At 38.5% G+C, this 15,295-nt stretch overlaps 1 protein-coding gene across 2 annotated transcripts in view; it reads right to left on the bottom strand.

Annotated features, from left to right (window-relative positions):
• The window catches only part of LOC117386191 (inactive ubiquitin carboxyl-terminal hydrolase 53), a 43,917-nt gene extending 35,770 nt beyond the window's left edge, over window positions 1-8,147 (bottom strand). The window contains exon 1 of one of the 2 annotated variants that reach the window (XM_033983521.2): window positions 7,779-8,147. The gene's annotated coding sequence lies outside the window, so the exon portion shown is untranslated. Of the gene's footprint in view, window positions 1-7,769 lie in introns of both variants that reach the window. The other variant, XM_055228973.1, reaches the window with a different exon arrangement.
• Between the last annotated feature and the right edge of the window lie 7,148 nt (window positions 8,148-15,295).

Below are 15,295 nucleotides of genomic sequence, written 5' to 3' on the forward strand. Positions count from 1 at the left end.
TGTTTTTTGGTATCTGAATACATTTTTTTCAGTATTAAAGTACTCCTGTAATTATCTAGAACAACATAACAGAATAAGAATGTTCATGAACTCTCTTGTATATTTGTTTTAAGGATTATGAATTAGTGGTTAAACTTGCCTAATAACTTCCCAGGATGCAAAAGCCAACAAAACTTAATATCAAAAAATATATATTTATTTGGTTCTATCTAAGTGCTATCTTAACCTTTTTATTTGATACTATACTGGTACTTTTAAACACTACTCAGCCCTACTCCTGTGTCTAAGGCAGTGGTGGAAGGTAAAGAAGAACAAGCAGTAAAGCACTGTAGGTATCTGTACTTTAAAAAGTATCCACTGTAAAATGTACTCAAGTACTTTTACTTCACTACATGTGAGAGCAGTATCTGTACTTTCTACTCTAATACATTTTTTAACTGGACTGACAAGTAAACAGTACTTTTCATGTTATTTGAGGGGTTATTTTTACCATGTTCATGGAAACATCTTGACTAAAGTTTTTGAGTTCAAGCTTCACCAAAATAAATACACAAAATTAATCAGAGAAATTTAGAAATGGATTTGTTTTGCAACTTTTGACCAAAATATGTATCATTTTTAATCAATATCACTACATTTAAACAAGTATTTCACAGAAGTGTTGGGGGTACAGGTACTTAAATATGTTTACTTAAGTAGATTTCTCATGCAATACTTTTACTTGAGTAACTTTTTCCCTCTGTATCTGTCCCTGTACCTAAGTAACAAATCTGAGTACTTTACCCACCGCTGCTCTATCGTTTATGTAAAATGTGTCAACCAGGACAAATTAGGTCACGGCAGGAATGCAATGTTGAGCAAGGTGTAAAAAGATCTTCACACTGACCTGAGCAAACTTAGTCAGGTGATAAAATGTCCAAACACCAACTTGATACAAGATAAGGAGCCCAGACATGGACTGGATGGGAAAGGAGATCCACCACCAGCCATTAAAAAGCTGTTAAACCCCCAAAACAAGTAATAAGCTTTTTTATTGCCAATTTAACTCGCTGGATTTAGACCCTATTCCCAAACGTTAGAGTCGTTAAAACATCCCAAATACAGGTGTTGTTCCAGATCTGTGCCAAATAACGTCTTCCCTAGTTTTTAATCAGTTAAGTGTCATTGAAACAGCCTTAAATACGATGCAATATATGTTTTTTATTGCTAGGAATGTATTTTCTGTTAAGACTACGACTAAAACCTAAACTAAACTCCTTTAAAACAGCAGCAATGACTATGAATCATTGTAATCTTTAATGGGGCTCTGTCAACTGGACAAGTTTTAAAGTGAAAATAACACATTTTGAAGTAAATATGGACAATAAATGATAATGTTGAAACCAAACCAGGAAGTAGAATTATCCCCCAAAACGTATTTAAAATGGACACTATTGTTAAACAATATAAACTGCAAGAAATAATGACAGAATGAAACACTTAAGTTGTTAGTTTGTGTCTATATAATGAGTCATTAAATTTGGGCTGCAGAAGTTTAAATTATGAACTTTGATCGTAGTACGCAAAATTAACCAACATTTTTCCACTAACACAAAGAAAAAGTACGCACGATCAATACCGACCCCAAAAAATGTATGAATACATGTTACAACAGTAATAATACTAGACTAATCCCCCAAAAGACAAAAAGTAGAAGTAACAGTTTACCAAATCTAAAACAGGACAACCAAACTCCAAAGCCAAACCAAAACCATTCCAATCCAGACTTGTCCCGCACGGCTTCGGAGAGAACTGCTTTCCTTACCCACATCACATAAAAGGCTCAGACGGACTAGCAGCTTAAAGCAATCAACTAAAGAGTGTTTAGAGCCCGGGCAGCTGGACGGGCCCGAGGAGCTGGAGACATGTGCGGACAGCCCCGGTGTGAAGAAGACATGTGGAGCGGGATGATATCATTTGGCCATTAGCGGCTCCGGTGATAGATTGCCTCATTAAAACTGATTCAATTGATCGTCTTTATGAGGTAATCCTACGAGCATCTGATGAATCAATCTGGACTAAATTGAGTCACATTCATTCAATATGTAGACGAGCTGAGGGGTAAACAGAGCGTGGCGGAGTAAAGAAGCTTTTGTTTGAAATTTTCTGCTGAATTTCACATTATCTGACGGGACGAAGTGGAAAATTTATGTTGCAGACTCGGAGAACTGCAGTGCAAATATTTCGGAAGATGTTAAACAATAGTCTGGTCTCTACATTGAGTGGACTTGGCAGTGCTCCTACACAATGAACCTTATAAGGAAGATGCAATTGTAAAAGTTGTGCTTTTTGAATAGGGTTGAATAAAAAGATATCTGAGAACCACTGAGAAATAATGGCATTTTTATATAGCGCTTTTCCACTTTCAAGGCACTCAACGCACTTTACATCAAGGAACTACTTGCCCATTCATACACCAGTGTACGCAGACGCTGGAGGTACGAGGAGTTAAGTGTCTTGCCCAAAAACACAACGACAGTATTCATCTGTGTGAGCTGGAATCGCATCGCCAACCTGTGGCTCAGTAGATTTGACAGCTCAACCAACGATGTTTACGTCGAGAGCGGGATTCGAACCGCCAACCTTCGGATCAGTGGACAAACACTTGCTCCTGACATTGTTTGTGTTTCTGATCAAAGTTCAAAGTTTCAGGTGTATCCGGGAGCATTAATCTTTGAGAGAAAACTGAAATATGAACAGCTAAACTAATTCAAGAATTGCATGCATTTCAGAACTTCTTTGGAGAGGTCTGAACAAGGTTGTGTCATTTGCTGCTTCTGAAAACTTTGAATCACAATTCGAAATCAGTTTTTTTTAGAGATTTTGTATGTATTTATTTCGGGAACAGTTAGTGGAGAAGGACATTTTTTATCCGTAGTCCCTGATTTGCGTCCTAGCCCTATTGGTAGCCCCATTTCTGACCGTCTTGGTTTCACACAGTAGTTGAGTGTTATGACTGAAGACATAATACTCATAAAACTCCGTCAGGTTTGCACAGAGCAGATTACTGTCCTACATTACGACTTTGGGATGGGCAGTGCAGTAAGTAGCATTACTGTTGCAACTGTGAGTACAGGTATTTAGGTCATTCGTGTTGTGATAAGGTCAGTGAGCCAAGCTAGCGCAGGCTCGACAGTTTTATCTGTTTAACATTGGTAACGATAAACAACATATAAATCGGATGCTGTCATGGTATTGGCAAACCTAGTTCGGGGGTAAATGCTTTCATAATTCAAATAAATGCAACAAAAAGTCAACTTGAACTTCAAAATCATTCTTCTCTGGTTCATTAAACTATTTGTAGACACATTTGGATTCATGCTACAGAACAATTTGGGGTTTCCATACAAGTGAAGGCCCTGCAATAAGTAACCCCATTCGAATAGGTGGGTGACCAGAAGATTCGCAATATCATTTTTGGAGTTTAGACAGATACAAGTCCATTCATGTGAAACGTGAACCTCAACCTAGTCATAAAAGACATGGTTTTAAATCAAATGGACTGCGAAAGTAACGTCTGATTCCACAATATTGGGATAATCAAAAAGCTGCCAAGACTTTTGCCAATTTTTTTTTTTAAAGTAGCGATGTCACAATGCTAAAATTTCAAACAAAAATTTCAACACCAAGAAATGATTCCGATACCATAACGATAATAAAAAACTCTCAGTCGCCCAGGTAAGTTCCGTAAAGGGCCATGGGCGTATACTAGTCTATGTGGTTAATACTAGTTCTTATACACCTCAAGATTCTAAAACTGTTACGAAAAGGTTCATTTCTGTCCAGTTGATGTGATTTTTTGGTATCTATACTTCTTTAAATGAATATCTAGTTTTGACAGTAGTTTAAGTATCGATTAGTATCTGATTTTCAATACTTCTGACAACTCTTACATCTAGCTGTTGATCGAAGGTTATAAAAATGCATGTCTCCACTACAGTGATTCCATTATGCAATTTGTGGCACTTTTTCAGGCTGCAGATGAATCGATCTTTCTGTTGAGCTGGTGCAGTCGGTTCGTGGTGACAGCCCGGAGACTTCGCCCCGTTCTGGTGCTGCGGCTGATGTATGGCTCTGCTTACTGGGGATTACACCCGACAACACTCACAGTCCCAGAGCGGGGCACACTTTACACTTTGCTCAGTTTCTGCTTTTGTGTCAAGACAAGAACACTTTACTGGGGGGAAAAAACAAATCTTGGAAATGTTTTTTACTGGGGATGAAATTTTTGGGACATTTGGATCTAATAATGCAGCTGTCTTTGTTGTAAACAGGTCTTTTGACATATGTTTTAAATCTGATAACATTTACGATTATTTTAATAGTCCACTAGTCATAATTGGCCTGGGAATGCCTTGGGGTCCCACCGGAGAAGCTGGAGAAAGTGTCTGGGGTGAGCAAAGTCTCGGGGTCCCTGCTTAGAGTGATGCTTTTCTGTACTTTTTTGTGACTAAAATTGACAGACATTTCAATTATAAAACTAGTATCAAGAAAAATCACATCTGTTGTCCCGGGCCTGAGGGTTTTAGGGGGCCAGAATTGGACCCTCTTCCTATTCATTTATATTAGAGGGGGGCCCATGTGAGGTTTCTTGCTCCGGGCCCTGAAATTTCTGACAACGGACCTGAAAACACGTGTATAATATAAAGTTAATATTCACATTTTCTTCTTGTATTAAATATTACATCTTACTCTCTTTCATATTAATGTTGAGTTATTAAAAAAAGTTTGTAAATTATTGTATCTTGACAACACTTTTAAAGACACATTTGGATACTTGAACTACTCCTTCAAAATAATTGAGTCAAGCTGCAGTTGCCGAGTTACAGAATAGGGGAACATATGAACTAGATTCTTGGTGGAATTACACTCTTAGCCGAGTTAAGTTTCGGGAAGTGGTCAAGGCCGCCTTAAAGCTTAACTGACCATAAACTGTGTCATAGACTTTTATAGTTCACTACTGGCCCTATCCCTGCACCTGTTTCATCTTATATGGCAATAACAGGGAGTAAAATACTAGACTAGCATAACACATGCTTTGGTATCAGTATTTCCAAGTCTAAAAATGGTTTGTTTTGGTACACTCATGCAACTTTCTGAGAAGTCTGACTCATAACGTAAAAGTGTAAGTTTAAAGTCTAACAGCACAACAGATTTGACCACACTTATGTACACATTTCTGGTTTATTTCTATTAATTGCAGTCCGTGTGTTAAAGGCCTCATATTAGTCCATTATTTGATCAATGTTATAATGTTGATTCCTCATCACAAACAGACCTGGAGTTGTGTTTTGTTTCAATCACATGTTTAACACACAAACCCTGAATCATTTGGATGATTTCTGCTCTGGAATTGCCAATATCTACTGAACTAAAGGTAAAAGGTAGCTGTTAACTTGAAAGCAACCAACTGCATGACATCACAAGGTGGAACAGAGCATTTTGACCGTTGGAGATGTAGACAGACTAATAACAAAGGATTACTTACTTACTTTTAACGTGTGAATGAAACAAAACACAACTCCAGGTATGATTTTCATGGTGTACCAGCATTGTAACATGTCTTAAAGCTCACACGAGTCAATTTTGTGTAATATAGGATCTTTAGTTTAGTTTCAGTTTACTGTGGAACATTCAACTCAAGTGGTGGTTATTGCAAAGTTACATAGTGCACTTTTAACTTTGCTGTTTCCATCTTACCACAAAAAGCTTTCTACAGAAGAAGAATTTTCAACAGATGAACTGTAAAATGTATTATTCTGCCTGAGATTCTTACTTTTTACTTCTGAAGCTACTTATTAAACTACTCATATCTAACAAAATACTTCACAAATCTCTTAACATTTTTACAGAGCTGTACACCATGTTGTCCTTTCCACTTTTGAATCTTGATTTATTTACTTTCCTGACTTCACAGTAGCATGTTGACCCAGGCCCTAAAACAAACAGTCCGACTTCACACGAGCTGAACTCCCAGAGGACTGCGTTCATGTCAGACTTCCCCGGTAACAATGCAGCGGTCACTTCCTATGCAAGACTTGGGTTCCTTGTCTCCAGTTGTGCCACTTCCCGGTGAGCACACGAGTCCTGCGTTTCAATACTGTGAAAGTGCTCAGGTCATCCACACCGCGCTGACTCACCCATTATTCTTACTCTGGACAACTGGGGAGGACAAGCCAGCAAGCACATTCCCAAAGACCCTGCCCCCTTGTACAGCAGAATTCATGACAGCGTAGTATAGGAAGGAAAAGCTATGGAAAGTGGGTTATTTCTTACTTAGCTGATATGAATTTAAAATAGTTCAAGATAGTTAAAAAGTAAATATGTTATAGTTAGCCTTGTCAAATGTATGGACAATCAGATACAAACTGATGCTAAAACTAGTATCAAAACTACCGATTTAAGTATTGATATTGGGAAAAAAAAAAAAAAAAAAAAAAAAAAAAACCCATAATATAACTGGATACAATTTGACCTTTCCTGAACAGTTGCATTTTGAACAAGTGTAAGAGCGCGTGGTATAATTAACAAATACCGTTACTTTTTGTTGAAAATTACACAATATTGTCCCAAAAAAGAGCTTTTAAAATGATCATTTGGGTAGCATAAAATTGATATTGAGTGTCAAGTCTATTATTTATCTTCAGACAACACTAGTTATGCTACAATTCAACATATTGTCCTATTTTAACCCCCATCTTTCAGTAATAACAGACTACACTAACACTCATGCATTGACTTTTGCAACCAGTCTCCAGCCCCAGAAAGAATAGACACTGACATAAACAGAAAGGACATAATTCAGGAAACTGTTTATGACCCATATAATATATTTATTACCTGAATAGCTCTGTAACTTGCTGCTTCAGCCTTCAACTTGGAAGAACCACAACTTCTACAGATGTCACGTATAAGCCTTCCTACCCGCAGTCACCAAGCAAAAAAGGTCTACCTGTACATTTCCACGTTTGCCACTATTGCTCAACAGTTCAAAACAAAAAGGTGCCAGAGACGTGTGACATAACTCGTCGGTCAGCATACCTCCACAGTGACTCCACAGTGACTCCAAGCATCTTTAGTCCCAACAAACAGTTCATTGTTAATATAAAAAGGACTTGTAAGCATGCTGCGGCTTGTAATCTCACATTAGGTCATCCGTCAGGCTGTTGGGTCACAAACTGGGCAAACAACGAACATAATATTCGCATGATTACCAAATTACTCCATGTGCGTAATTCATTGTCCAAAGTTGCTCCATAGCTAGCAAAACACCTCAATTTATCATCAGAAACAGTTTAGATTTAGATTTAACATAATAAAGATTAAAAAAAATAGGAAAAAATATAGGATATAAATGGCTGATTTGTGTTTTGGGGTTAGAAATTGTGTTTTTAACGTGGTGACTGGCTGTGCGTAAAGCTCATTTTCGCAATATGTTAATATTTAATGTGTTGCGTGTTTTGAGCAATATTCCACTTACAAAACAATGCGAAATCTATTTAAACGTGTGAAATATATCCAAGTGGTTAGAATCATTGTGAGATCAGAAATGCATTGTCTAGGTGTGTTTTTGTTGAATTAAATGATCTAATTTGACAGGTGGGCTAACTTTGGCTAAAGCTAGCTCGCTACCTGGTTTCCGTCTTACCTGTGCGGAGTCAACGCTAAATTTCGCCTCTAAAGTTCATTTTACAAGACGTAAAGTGAACAAGTGAAAAACAGCACAGCACGTGTCTTACCTCGGTTTTGGTCAAATCCACGGGTGAAAATATCCTTTACTGAGCTCAAGGGAAGAGTTTTAGTTGAGTTTCGAGGGGGGAGGAACCTGCCAGCGCTATAGAAACGTACACTTCAAAAAACAAGAGCCATCACTCCGGACCAAAACATCCGCCAGAGAAAAGCGAACGTGACGCTATCCAAACTGCCTTCTGCGCTTTTAATAATCGCGTTTTTAACTATTTAATCTCCAGCAGACACTTGGGTACAGTCTGTCCACTCGCAGTACAGTATCTCCCCGGTTTGGAGACGTGTTGTAGTGAGTCCTCTCGCTGCACTTTGCTGATGCGCGGCGGCGGTAGTGAGCAGCAGCAGCAGCAATGGTTTCTCGCAGCGACTTGAGCACCTGAAATACTGGATTGGAGCGTGTTTTCAGAGCCGACATGTCAAACCCCGCCTTCTCCCCACTGTATTTACTGCAGTGTGCCATGCTGTACTCCGCTGCCCCCTCCGACACGCCACACGCGCACACCATTACGCACGGTTTGAGCCAAGTGCCAAATGTGTGTGTGCCGCGCGAGAGACTGGCAGGCTCGTTAATGTTGCTTTATGGCGCAGGGCTTTTGCATTCTGCAGCCCACACTGTCAAACGCGTTGTGTTAGTTTACAACTCTCTCACAGCGAAAAGAAATGTGTTTTATAATACGGGTTATGTGGAGAAGCGAAGAAAATGGATTAGGATGATGAAAGGAAGTGCCATCAGAGCTGCCGAGTGCGTTTGTAAATGAGGAGGAGGTCATTTATAGAGCTGATGTGGGCAATGATTGAATATGGTTTTAGGGTTTGATAAATATTTACTCTACTAGTGTGTAGAGTTAACTTGGAGAACCTGAGAAAAGAAAAGAACTTAGATTTGTCGAGTTCAGTGAGGAAAAAATAGCCAAGTCTAGTTCATTTCTACGAGCTGCTATTGTTATCTTTTATGGATTAAAATGTGGTTAAACTCAATGTGTGATTCCTGATGTCTAGGCTGCAGTTTTATAAGAGTAGATTCGTACATATGCCTACTTACACTTACATTTTGCTTAATTAAACAAAACAAAAAAAAATGTATTGAATCTTTTCTGTGTCCTTTTGCAAGCTGGAAATTGACATAAAAGTATAAGTATGTAGTAGTATAGTAGCAGTATAGTATAAGCTGATGTATAAGTATAGATTTAAATAGTGTAAGAGTAGATTTGGAACGTTCACCTATGACAAGTGCTGGAACATAATGAAATAAAAGTAGTAAATGACAGAACTTAAGTACAGATTTTAGGTATCTGTACTTTACTCAAGTCAATTTTACAGTGGATACTTCTTACTTTTACGTCACTACATTTGAGAGTACTATCTGGACTTTCTACTCCACCACGTTTTTGAATATGACTGAAAAGTTAAAGTGTTTTTATGATAGTTTGAGACCTGCTGAAAAGTCTGAGAGTTTGTTTTCTAACACATTCAGAACTTGAGCAAAATAAAATATACAAATAAAAACAGCTTGAAAAAAAATGTATTCAGTTGTTTCTGTTGAACAAAATTCAGCACAAATCTGAATCAAAATAACAATATTTGAAGCTTTATTTCTTTTCAAAATCTGCACAGAATACTTTAACTTTTTAGTCTTTAAGTACATTTTTAAACAGGTACTTTAATACTTTTAGTTGAGTTTTTTTGTTTGGTTTTTTTTTGCTGCACTATCTTCGCAGACACAACCACACTTTTTTGATCTCGCACATCTTCAAACATCACACAAAGACAAACTCTGCGAACAAGCTGTATAAATATTGCTTTAAAATTCAAATCTCCATCACTGGGATGTAGGAAACTTCATGTACAGACCAAGTGAGTGGTCAGAGGTTGCAGTATATCAGAGGACTCCAGGCTTTCCCAGAACAGGAAGTACTTAGAAAGGTCCTATAAGAAGACAATAGAGTTTCCCTAAGCACAGATATCCTCAAGGGACGTATAAAACATCCTCTTAAGAAGTGATTTAAAGGCTACGACTTAAATTTTCATGCACTTTAAGGAACATTGTGTAGATTTTAAAATAATATATATGATATGATGATATATATGTACTCATATGACCGGTCTGTAGCAAGCGCCATACATTCTCTTTATGATGTTCCGCACTGGCTTTGAAGCTCTACTGCTGAACATGTCATAACCACCATCAATTTTAGATTTGATAACTCAGCCGTATAAGGTCTTTCCAAATGCAAACTTTTTTTTCCCCCTGACCTTGGGCGACAGCTGGCCATCTATCTCCTCTATCGGACAATTTGAGACGCGTCAGCACAAGTTAAAAATCACTGCGCTCAGACAATATTGTAAGAGTGGAATGTGGATGACATCTGCAGAATAAGTGAATTTTATACCTTTGTAAAAGCCAAACAGCGCAATAATTAAATAGTCTAAAATGTCCAAATTAACAGAAGGTGAGTTTAATGTGGAGTCGAGCTGCTAAACCTTCACTGGAATGATATTTTTGATTAAATATAAAGAGAAATTGTCAGTTGCCAGTCGCCATAATGGAGTGATTCTTGGTTCTAGAGACAGATTCGATTTTGTGCACAATGTATATGTTTGAATTAGTTTATGACATTGTCCAAAAGTTTGATTTCAAGTCCGATTTACTATGGAAGAGTGCCAGTGTCCAAACATCAGGGTCAAAAGACTGTCCTGGTTAGAGCGCACACCATACATCAATGTCAAGTTCAAGCTATAGTCCAAATATTCAGGTCTCTGTGTGTATCTAGAAATTCAAGTCAGACCAAATCTATTGTCCAAACTTTCGTTGTTTTGGTAACGCTTTATCATTTCTGAGTGTTTGTCCATTGATCTGAAGGTTGGCGGTTCGAATCCCGCTCTCGACATAAACATCTTTGAGAGAGCGGTCTAATCCACTGACCTACAGATTGATGGTGCGATTCCAGCTCCCAGATGAATACTGTTGTTGTGTCTTTGGGCAAGACACTTAACCCACCTCGCCCCCAGTGTCTGTGTACACTGGTGTATGAATGTGTGTGTGAGCAGGTGAGTGGTTCCTTCATGTAAAGTGCTGTGAGAGTCTAGAAGGTGGAAAAGTGCTATATAATAATGTGACTCTAACCCTAAGTATGTTACTAAGACTGAAATGTTGTTAATATACTATTTGCTCGTTATGAATGAAGTCTTTGCAGCTTTAACTTATCAAGGTGCAATTATTATAAAGTGGTACCTTTTCGTGTCATGTATTTATTTTTCACAAATTAGAAATCAGATCAAAGTATCCAAAACCTGAATACTCCATCTTTGTTATCATAAGCCAGCTAAATATCACAAGACTAAACTTTCATTGCAGATTATTGGCTGACGTGGGTAGTACTTACTTACTTACTTATTTACTGAGTTGCATTTACTTGAGTAACTTTTAAAAGAAATTAGTAGTTTTCTAGCTGCATACGTTTGCTCCTAATATTTTTATTGAAGTAGAAGTACTCTGTAAAGGTTTTGGTTACTCTTCACACTCTGGGTAAATCTACAAAGTGGCAAAAGTTTTATGTCGACAATATGAAATAATTTGAACATTCGTGTTTCTTGCACTGCCTTTTCAGATATAGGACTCATTTATCAATCGTTTCCTTAGGTGCTAAACAGCTAAACATGCTAAAAATGGGGTTTTGCCCAGACTTAATTCCTCACAGAGACGCTAAAGAAAACGCAGCGCAATTTCAGTCCTACTGTATAAGTGAATGAATATGCAAAACAGAGTGTTTTCGCCAACATGCGCAAAATCTGAAGCGGAGGGAATGGAAATTTCATTATTTATACTGGGAGAGCGCAATTAGAACACCAGCCTCTGTTTTTCATGGGACTGCACTACAGAAAGAAAGCACTTGAACTATTTCTTTTATGGAATTCAATGGGACACAACATTTGGAGGAGTTTAAGTATCTCTTGTTTCTATAATACAATGATAATTATATGTATTGTTATATGTAATTATATGTATTTTAAAGAATATGTCAAGACAGAACTCAAAGATGGTGACTCTTTAAATCAATGTACCATCTAGTGTATACTGTTGCTTGCACATCACTTTTTAGAAAAAAATCTGATACTCACAGTTTTCACGACTCCCCGTCAGACACTCCATCAAATACTCCGCGAGAATGTCCTGAAGTAGAAGCCAACGTGAAAGTGCACAACAGAACCCTTCAACAGTTCAACAGCCCACAGGAGCAGAGGCTACAGACTTTTGCACTCACTGAATACTCTCATTTACATATCAGTTTTGCGGGAGAAATAATGAGCACTTCTCAATGGTAAATCACACACAACAAGCCCACAAATTATACAAGCTATTTTTCAGTTTATACTCGTGTAACTGGGCCACATAATGTAGTTGTGCTCATTTTTGCCTCTATCCTTTGACAGATATTCTTTAAGTTACTTGTTTTCCCGAATACCTACTTGAATCATTTCTTGGACTACTACTTTATTCTTCTACTTTTTACTCATACTATTATTCTGCAAGTACTGTTACTCTTACTTGAGTAGAATTTATGGCTACTCTACCCGCCTCTTCTCACTGGTGAAGGTCATTTAACCGTAGATTCATGATCCGGACTGTGCCAGCTTTTCCAGCCGACACAAAGCCCAGTGAGAAAGCCTCGCTGAGAGTCGGTGCCACGGCTCCCGGCTCCTCACCTTGAGATCGCTCCAGAGAACAGCGGGGGATCTGCTGAACAAAGAGAACACCACGTTTAATGAAGTAGCTCACACCGCAAATCTCAACACGGTGACTTTAAACACTATATTGTTTAAATGTGATGCTATGCAAGCTTTATGATAATGTAGCTCCCCCCTTTATGATAATGCGGGCCCCCCTGACTTTTCAGTGATGGAGGGACTTATTGATTGTTTTTATTGGGTCAGTGAACAGCTAAATCGCATCAAGTGTTGTTTAAAGCTGGATATTTATAGTACTGTACCATGGCATTCCAATCCATAGTTACTGTATACATTTTGCCTTAAGGAAAGCGGCGCATGACAATTAATCGTTATTACGGTAATTAAGTTTGTGTTTCCAATGGCCTACAAAGGAATGTAACTGGTTCTATTACATAAAAATACAAGTAAATATTTGACTAGACAGATTAGATAATCATGTCGGTTTCTGAATTTTTGGCAACTTTGTGCTAAAGTTAATGTTTATTACACATTTTAACCAATGTGATGTCCCGCACCACAACACAACCACTACTACTGCTACTACCACAATAACTACAACCACTACTATCACAACAACTACAACAACTACAACCACTACTACCACAATAACTGCAACCACTACATCACAACTACAACTACTACTGTAACAACAACTACAACCACTACTACCACAACTATTACCACAACTACAACCACAACTACTGCCATAACTACTACCACAACTGCTACCACAACTACAACATCACTACTACTGCAACTAGTACCACCACAACACAACCACTACTACCACAACAACTACAACTACTACTATCACAACCACTACAACCACTACTGTCACAACAACTACTACTATCACAACAACTACAACCACTACTACCACAACTATTACCACAACTACTATCACAACTACTGCCATAATTACTACCATAACTACTACCACAACTACAACATCACTACTACCACAACTAGTACCACCACTACTACGACCACTACTACTATTACATCACTACTACCACAACTACTACCACCACTACTACATGACTGCTACCACCACTACTACATGACTGCTACCACTACTACTACTGCCACAACCACTACCACAACTACATCACTACTACATCACTGCTACCACCACTACTACCACAACAACTACCACCACTACCACCACTGCTACTACTACTACTACTGTTAGCACTACTGCTACTGGTACTACTGTTACTGCAACAGCTATTACTACTACCACCACTACTGCTACTAATACTGCTACTTCTACTACTACTACTACTACTACTACTATGACCACTACCACTACTACTGTTACTACTACTACCACCACAACTCCCCCCACTACTGCTACTATTACTGCTACTGCTATTGCTACTACCACTACCACTACCTTACTCAAGTCTGCCCTTCTTGGAACCACACGTACAATGAGGAATATCTACTGTTTATTATATTTGACCCTATCCCGCAATGTGAGTGCGCGATTAGTTTGTTTTTGCAGGTGCACAGGTGATAGTTGAAATAATATCAGTTTGCGAGCGCAGTACAGCGACAATGACTCCACTCTGCCTCTCACCTCCAGTTTAATCTGTTCATTCAAAACCTGCTAAACGGTGCAGCCCGTGTGTTTTCTGTGTTGTTGTGTCGCTATTGAATTACACCTAATGAGGACCCGAGCTCAGGTGAATAGTCTGTAGTTACGTAACAGATTAGTCGCGCTCCGATGCTACAATGGAGGCTACGGGAGGCCACACCACGGAACATACAACCGCTAAATTTAACAGAGTTGAGGTTTAAAGAAGAAGATATTATTTTGTAACTCTAATACCTATTTAAATCATAAAATTAGCTTTAATCTTTCCAGAAAATGAAAGAAAAGATGGAAGTAGATGGAAGTAGTAAGCACCATGGTTTCTATACTGTTTAGCCAGGGCCGGTTCTACCTTTCAGGGGGCCCTAAGCTGAATTTGTCTATGGGGCCCCTGACAGCGGACGCCTCCTGCTATTGGTAATTCATGTTTGACAATATTCTGACTCAGCTCTCATCACTTTGACCAATTGTATTTACATTTATATGACCAACATCAGACTGAAAACATCCAGAATGTCACAACTACAAACATATAAGGAGGGGGGGGGGGGGTACGATTTTTTAAATTCTAGACATTTTTTCTTTGTTTCTGGTGGATTTTAATGTGTTCCAGTTGGCGACAGTGGCTTAAATTTACATTATGTCGGGTCCTTGCGCCGGTGTAAACACATAGCTGCCCTCACCTCTGCCCGACTCAAAAACAAACGTAGCAGCAGTAGATATTTTGCTACTATAGATATAAAACAAATGTAATTGTTTTAGAGGGATATTTAGACTGCAGCAAACACACAAGCCCCATGTCCAATAAAACTTGATATATTATACTATTTTCAATATAAATGTATGGGCTCTTGGGGGGCCCCCTGTTGGCCTCGGGACCCTAAGCAGCTGATCAGTCTGCTTATAGTCTGAACCGGCCCTGTGTTTGGCCTATTCAAAAGTTTAGCTAGGTTACTGAAGCAAGTCATGAAATATTGACATTTACACACAAAAAACTTGACAAACAAAATGAAATAGTATTGTGCATGGACTGATTTTACACCTGATTAGTTGTATAGTTCATATCTCCACACATAACTGAACGCCCTTGTCATAATACGTCGAAAGAGCAGTGCGGCGCTAGCATGTACTTATACAGTCTATCTACGCTCCGGCTGTACGAGACACGCAGCAGCACTCAAATGC

Source organism: Periophthalmus magnuspinnatus, chromosome 18, assembly GCF_009829125.3.
Source record: "Periophthalmus magnuspinnatus isolate fPerMag1 chromosome 18, fPerMag1.2.pri, whole genome shotgun sequence".
Classification (NCBI taxonomy): Eukaryota; Metazoa; Chordata; class Actinopteri; order Gobiiformes; family Gobiidae; genus Periophthalmus; species Periophthalmus magnuspinnatus.